This window comes from Labeo rohita, chromosome 3 (assembly GCF_022985175.1).
Source record: "Labeo rohita strain BAU-BD-2019 chromosome 3, IGBB_LRoh.1.0, whole genome shotgun sequence".
In the NCBI taxonomy this organism is placed as follows: domain Eukaryota; kingdom Metazoa; phylum Chordata; class Actinopteri; order Cypriniformes; family Cyprinidae; genus Labeo; species Labeo rohita.
This window is the reverse complement of record NC_066871.1, coordinates 48,825,674-48,831,505: the sequence shown is the minus strand read 5'-3', so window position 1 is coordinate 48,831,505 and position 5,832 is coordinate 48,825,674. Positions and strand designations below refer to the sequence as shown.

Genomic DNA, 5,832 nt, shown 5'->3' with positions numbered 1-5,832 from the left:
AGCATAAGAGACTTCTTTCAAAAACATTAAAAATAGTAATGTTTCCAAACTTTTGACTGGTACTGTACATGGTCACTAGTTCAACTAAAACACTTGCCATGAAAAGTTTGGGAACCACTGGCCATACTTTACGTTTTGTTTTACACATGCAGCACTGACTAAAACGCTAGTTTGCTGAGAGACACCTAACGTTAGCCCCTGCTGAGTTTGCTAGCCTAAAACTTGCTAGTTAAGGTTGATTAGCTTATGTCAGCTACTTACATGTTTCAAACAAATTTCAGATTAAATTGCTACATTGTCAAACACACAGCCCCCATCATATATCAATATCACTTACGCCTACATCTTCAGGTGTCGCCGCCATTCCGTCCACTGTGCAGTGTTAACTGAATGACTGAACTCCGTCAGATACTTTGACTCCGTGCTTCCTGTAATGACAGCTGTCAATCAAGGTACAAGGATGTCCCTGTGGGTGTGATTACGATGAAAGTGACCAATCATAAGAGAGTCAGTGCCCTCCTTGGTTTCCGCCCCCAAATTGTCAAAAGTCATATAGACTCGAGGGAGCAGAAATCAGCTGAGCGAGGAGAAATCCATTGCGCGAGCAAAACAGCACCCCGCGAGCAGAAGCCCGCGAGTATGCCACGCGCTCGCGCGCAGCTGCCTGTACACCTCTCGGTTGTTGAATTTGTGCGCGAGTACTTTTATCATGCCAGCTGAAGGTTCATTTTTGCGCGTGTGAAATAACATAATGTCCTCGTGAGCATGTCTTACACGCTCATAACTTTTGACTAAAAAATAACGCCATAAAAGTGTTCCAGCTCTAGGTCCTTTCTGTTGCCATCCCCTCTCTCTTCCACTTGTGTGCTATCTGTACTGACCTGTATAAACAAAAACACCAAAAACAAATACTCATAAAACATCGACTTTGATACTGTGAAATATCTTTAACTGAAAACACTGAATACAAAACAAATCACATACAATACTTACACTTTACAGTTCAATAACCGCAGATAAACAGCAGATAAGCAATTCTTTACCAAACTGCCAATAAGCTGGATCCTTAATGACTCTACAAGAGGAAAGAATAAATGGTTTACAGAAAAGTTCTTAAAAAGCTGTATTTCGTTTTATACCATTCCTTTAAAAAATCTTAATTCATTTAAATTATAAAGACATTTGCCACTATATGATATTCAGAAAACAAAATGTCATCTTTGAGACTGTTATTATACGATTAAAAATTTAAACACGCCTACAGTAATGCGTAGCATTCACATGTGAATCAATGTGAATCTCTGAAAGACAGACATTAAATACCAGCAACACATAACGTCAGATGAGTGATTATCGCTAGCCTGCTAATATGCTAATTGCGATTAGCATCTAACTTTTAAGGTCTGTGATAAAGCAGTACACATAAGCACGCACACATATACACACAGGTATTTAACTTCTGCAAGCTACATGTCCTTTACATGTCCATTTGTAAACTCTTGTACTATTTTTGAAAGGTAATAATAAAGATTTATTTTCTTACCTGGTTTAGCAAGTAAGTGTATGTTTGCAGGACCTCGCAGATCACATCTACTTCCTCTGTGTTCCGGTTTTTGCCCTCCTTTGACATTTCACAACTCAAATTCGCTCAAAATAATAATAAAAAAATTAACAGGCAAATATAAAATACTTCGACTGACCGAATAATTTCAGTAAGCAGCAGCTCACAGCCTCACTCACAAAGACGACGTAACGGTCTATTTTCAAACTTGAAAAGGCGCGCACAGCTTCACTGGCCAGTGATGACAGCCAGATTAACCAATCATGATCAAAGCAATAAGGTAAAACAACCAATAGGAATTGTTACAGCATGGTAGCGAAATGTATTTAGTTTTATTGTTGTTAATGATAATAATTATATTTTAACATTTAATGTACATTTATATTTTAGAATAAGTTTCATGAAATATTAATGATCATAATAATAATTTAAAAGGCAAAAATTTCTTTGTACGTTGAAGACATGTTTCAACATATTTTATAGCATCATAGCAGAGCATTTAGCATTAAACATTATTTCATTATTATTATTACTATTATTTAAGTTAAACACTTGTTTTTGAAGGTATACAAGCTCATTTCAACGTTGATTTTTAAACCTATTTCAACCATTTTACATTTTAAGGTATTGTTTCACAAAAACATCAACTGATGTTACTTCAACCATATTTCAGTGTTGAATTTCGGTCTTGTGTTGACTGGGCTTCAACCGTTTAGTATTCAACGTTATATCAATGTTGTTTCAACATTGACACAACAACTGACCTTATTTCAACCAAATTTCAACGTTGAAGGTCGGTCATGTGCCGGCTGGGGAGCATCAACCCCTGACCGCATCAATTCTAGTAGCTCTACCATCATTCATACATATCAAACCCTTCAAATCAATCATTTCTTCTATCACCTTACCATTATGGTTAGTATTATCACTTCATTATAAAGTATTATATGCATTTAAATCCCCACAATCATATCACTTTCTGATTTCTCATTACCTTTTCTAATACTTAAATATTTACCCTGTTGCAAGGATTATAAAAATTAATTACCTTAACATTCTGTCCCTTTAAAAATACCTCTACTGTAATTGATCCGTACTCATCACTCAATTCTATAACCCTATGTTATTTCATTTTTAATAAATATAGCCACCACTCCAGCATTACCTGTCTGTCTATCTCTACTAATACCTGTATATCCTTGTATCACAAAGTCTGAGGTTTCAACCAGGTCTCTTGTATACATTTAACCTGAGGTTTATATTCTTTATCTTCTATTACTTTTTTAAACTCATGTCCATTTGTGATTAAACTCATTGCATTCCACTGTAATACTAATAATACCATTAAGATCCTCCACATGTTGCCTGTGAATCTACAACTTGACCATTAAGTTTTTCATTTACTTGTTTCAGAGTAATTCCCTCAAACTGTAGATGTTTAACACCTGTTACCTTCTTCTTCTTTTCTTTTTAATGGCAGTTGGCAAACCTACTTAGAAGGTGCATCTGGAGTGTGGAGCAAGATAGATATTTGTGACATCATCATTAAAAAATAAATAAATAAATAAAAATAACTAAAAGAGTATTAAATAAAGATAAAATAATTTTTATGCTTCATTATGTGATGGGATCAAATTCTATTTATTATACCTTATATTGTGCTAAAGCATTCTAATATATATATATATATATATATATATATATATATATATATACACATTCTTTCTCTTTCATATGGTTTACAATGTAATAGGATATGCTCCACTGTCTCTGAAATACCACATTTATTACAATTACCTGATTCATGTTTACCAATAATAAATAATGACTGATTAAGAGCTGTGTGATCAATACAGAGTCTAGATATTATTGTGTCCTCCTTCCTCCTTCCAAAGTTTTTTTTTTTTTTTTTTTCCCATTTCCAACTTGTTTTTAAATGTTAACACCTGTTACCTGAGGGAAAGTTCCCATATTCTGTGAACAATTACCCTAGAGTGACCCCTACTGGACACACACATACATGACAATGTAAAGTGAGGACAAAAAATGGCTCTTACAGTGTCAGATGATTATACATGTGACCATAAATGCAATATGCAAATATTAAATACATATCTGTATAAACACATATCTGAAAACCAAAAAAACATGTTTGTGAATTGTGAATTTATATTTACAACCTTACAGCATGATGTATGTGAATTTTAATAAGTAAGGATTTGTCTATGAATTGAAATGATCAGTGAATTAATAAAAAAAACATTAAGATACATCTGTAAATATGTCGTATGATCATTAACAGACGTCACACCATCAGTTAAAATGAACTATTACAACACGTAAAAAGCCTTAAAAAGTTTAATGTAATGATTAGATGAATCAAGTTTAGACAATGACTATATGTATATTAAGCAAATATCCTTGAAAGCTGCATGCAAATATTCATAACATCGAGATGAAGATAAATCTTGCTGTAATTTGGCCTGTTATTAGTAGAAAGTATTTTATGTTAATATTGCATTATCACTATTTTATCTTGGTGTTGTGAGCCCTTCCTCCCTGCAAAATAATTAAACAAAAGCATTTACTGAGCTCTCATTATTAAAGACTTAGTTCCAGATCAATGTGAATCGTCTCAAAAACTCACCAGCTCTTCTTGCACAGATGATCTGAAGAAGAATCACAGTAGGAGCAGCAAACACTGCAAACTCAACAATAATCACAATCACTGCAGGAAAGATGTGTGGACAGATGAGAGAGAGGATTATGAGAAAAATCAGACTGCGAAACCTTAAATGAAACCTTAAATAAAACAACAAACAATGCAAGACGCATCATACCTCTGATTAATGATCCAGCAGCCCGACTGTGTGTTACTTCAGTTTGAACATAAGGAACATATTAACCAAACATCATCATCATCATCATCATCACATCATACTTGAGCTTCACATCACAGAAATGATAAATGAACTTGCACTACTTTATGAGTCCATCATCTATTATCATGTTATTTCAATCTCAAGGTGTCAGGAGAAAACTGATGGTTGCCATTTACCAAAAATTAATTTTTCCATATATTTATGTAACAGTTTATGCAACATATTCTACATTAAAATACATTTAGAATTAACAATGATCTCTGTACAAAGAGAGAGAAAAAAGAGAATAGTCTTGCCGCCATAGTCGGTGTTCTGAAACACCAGTTTAGAGGGCTGCATTGGGTTTGGGCTCCCCGCGGGACCCGCAAAAGCCAACGTAAATCTCGCGGTAGCGGGCGGTTTTACCTTTGCTGCGGGCGGGAGTGGACGGTCAGAAAGTTTCGCAGAAGACCCGTGGGGAACGGTGGGATTTGGCGTGTAAAGTCCGGGACACACATAGTCGACTTTAAATAACTAGCGGCTACGAAAGCCGTCGGTGTTGTCGCCTCGCGTTGGCAGCGTCTGAACACATAAGGTGTGTTCGACTTCATCTACGGCTACAGATGGCGATCAACGAGACTATCCGAGAGCAGTCGGGGGCGGAGTTGAAAACGGAGGCGTCAAGTCGGACACTTTCTGCTCTTGTTAGTGAAGCTCTCGCGGTGTTTGCATGCACTCTCACAGATGAAGTGAATTAAATGCAATATTTATCAAATACACAGACTTTTCAAAAGCGTTTTCATGCGCAACAGAAACACGTTTCATATACTGCTTAATACAGCGCCATCTGAACAAGAATAATGATAAACAAACATATACTATTTAAATACTAATAAAGTGGGGTTATTTATGCTTTTATCAGTGTTTTATGATAAATCTGACTCAATATAACATTGCGACTACAGTAAAAACACTTTTATTGTTTTAAAAACACAGATTTGTGAGTATTATCGGACTTGCGGATGTTAGAATGAACCCAAAACACACGTGATCGTTGTCATGCGGTGAATCTGGCCAATCGTGAAACAGCCATGTGGTCATCAGAGCTCCTGCAGCCGCTCTGAACAAACTGCGGCGGCTGAGTCAGTCGGCTGCTCTCGAATCGCTATCGCGGTACTTTGATGCCACACGTGACAGTCACGAGGCGTCGGCGCCGCCTCAAGTCGGACAAAATTTCTAACCGCCATGCACTGCTTCAAGTCAGAATTTGATCGAGCTGCGCAGTGCTGCGTTAAGTCGAACACACCTATAGACTACAGCCGACTGCAAACTAACGTGCGTTCTGCGCATGCGTGAAAAGATTTAACTGTCTATATCAGCAGCTTTTAATAGTATATAATCATCATTCAA

General features: G+C 36.1%; 2 long non-coding RNA genes across 2 annotated transcripts; both read right to left on the bottom strand.

The window, feature by feature from the left end:
- Window positions 1–779: 779 nt before the first annotated feature.
- LOC127161713 (uncharacterized) lies at window positions 780–1,590 on the bottom strand. The gene is made up of 3 exons (XR_007827157.1): window positions 1,544–1,590; window positions 994–1,075; window positions 780–881 (listed from the first exon to the last, which is right to left on the bottom strand). It is a non-coding gene; the product is annotated as an uncharacterized LOC127161713 (long non-coding RNA).
- Window positions 1,591–3,954: 2,364 nt separating this feature from the next.
- On the bottom strand, window positions 3,955–5,016 carry LOC127161673 (uncharacterized). Its single transcript, XR_007827141.1, has 4 exons — window positions 4,849–5,016; window positions 4,402–4,437; window positions 4,209–4,289; window positions 3,955–4,120 (listed from the first exon to the last, which is right to left on the bottom strand). It is a non-coding gene; the product is annotated as an uncharacterized LOC127161673 (long non-coding RNA).
- Window positions 5,017–5,832: the final 816 nt, after the last annotated feature.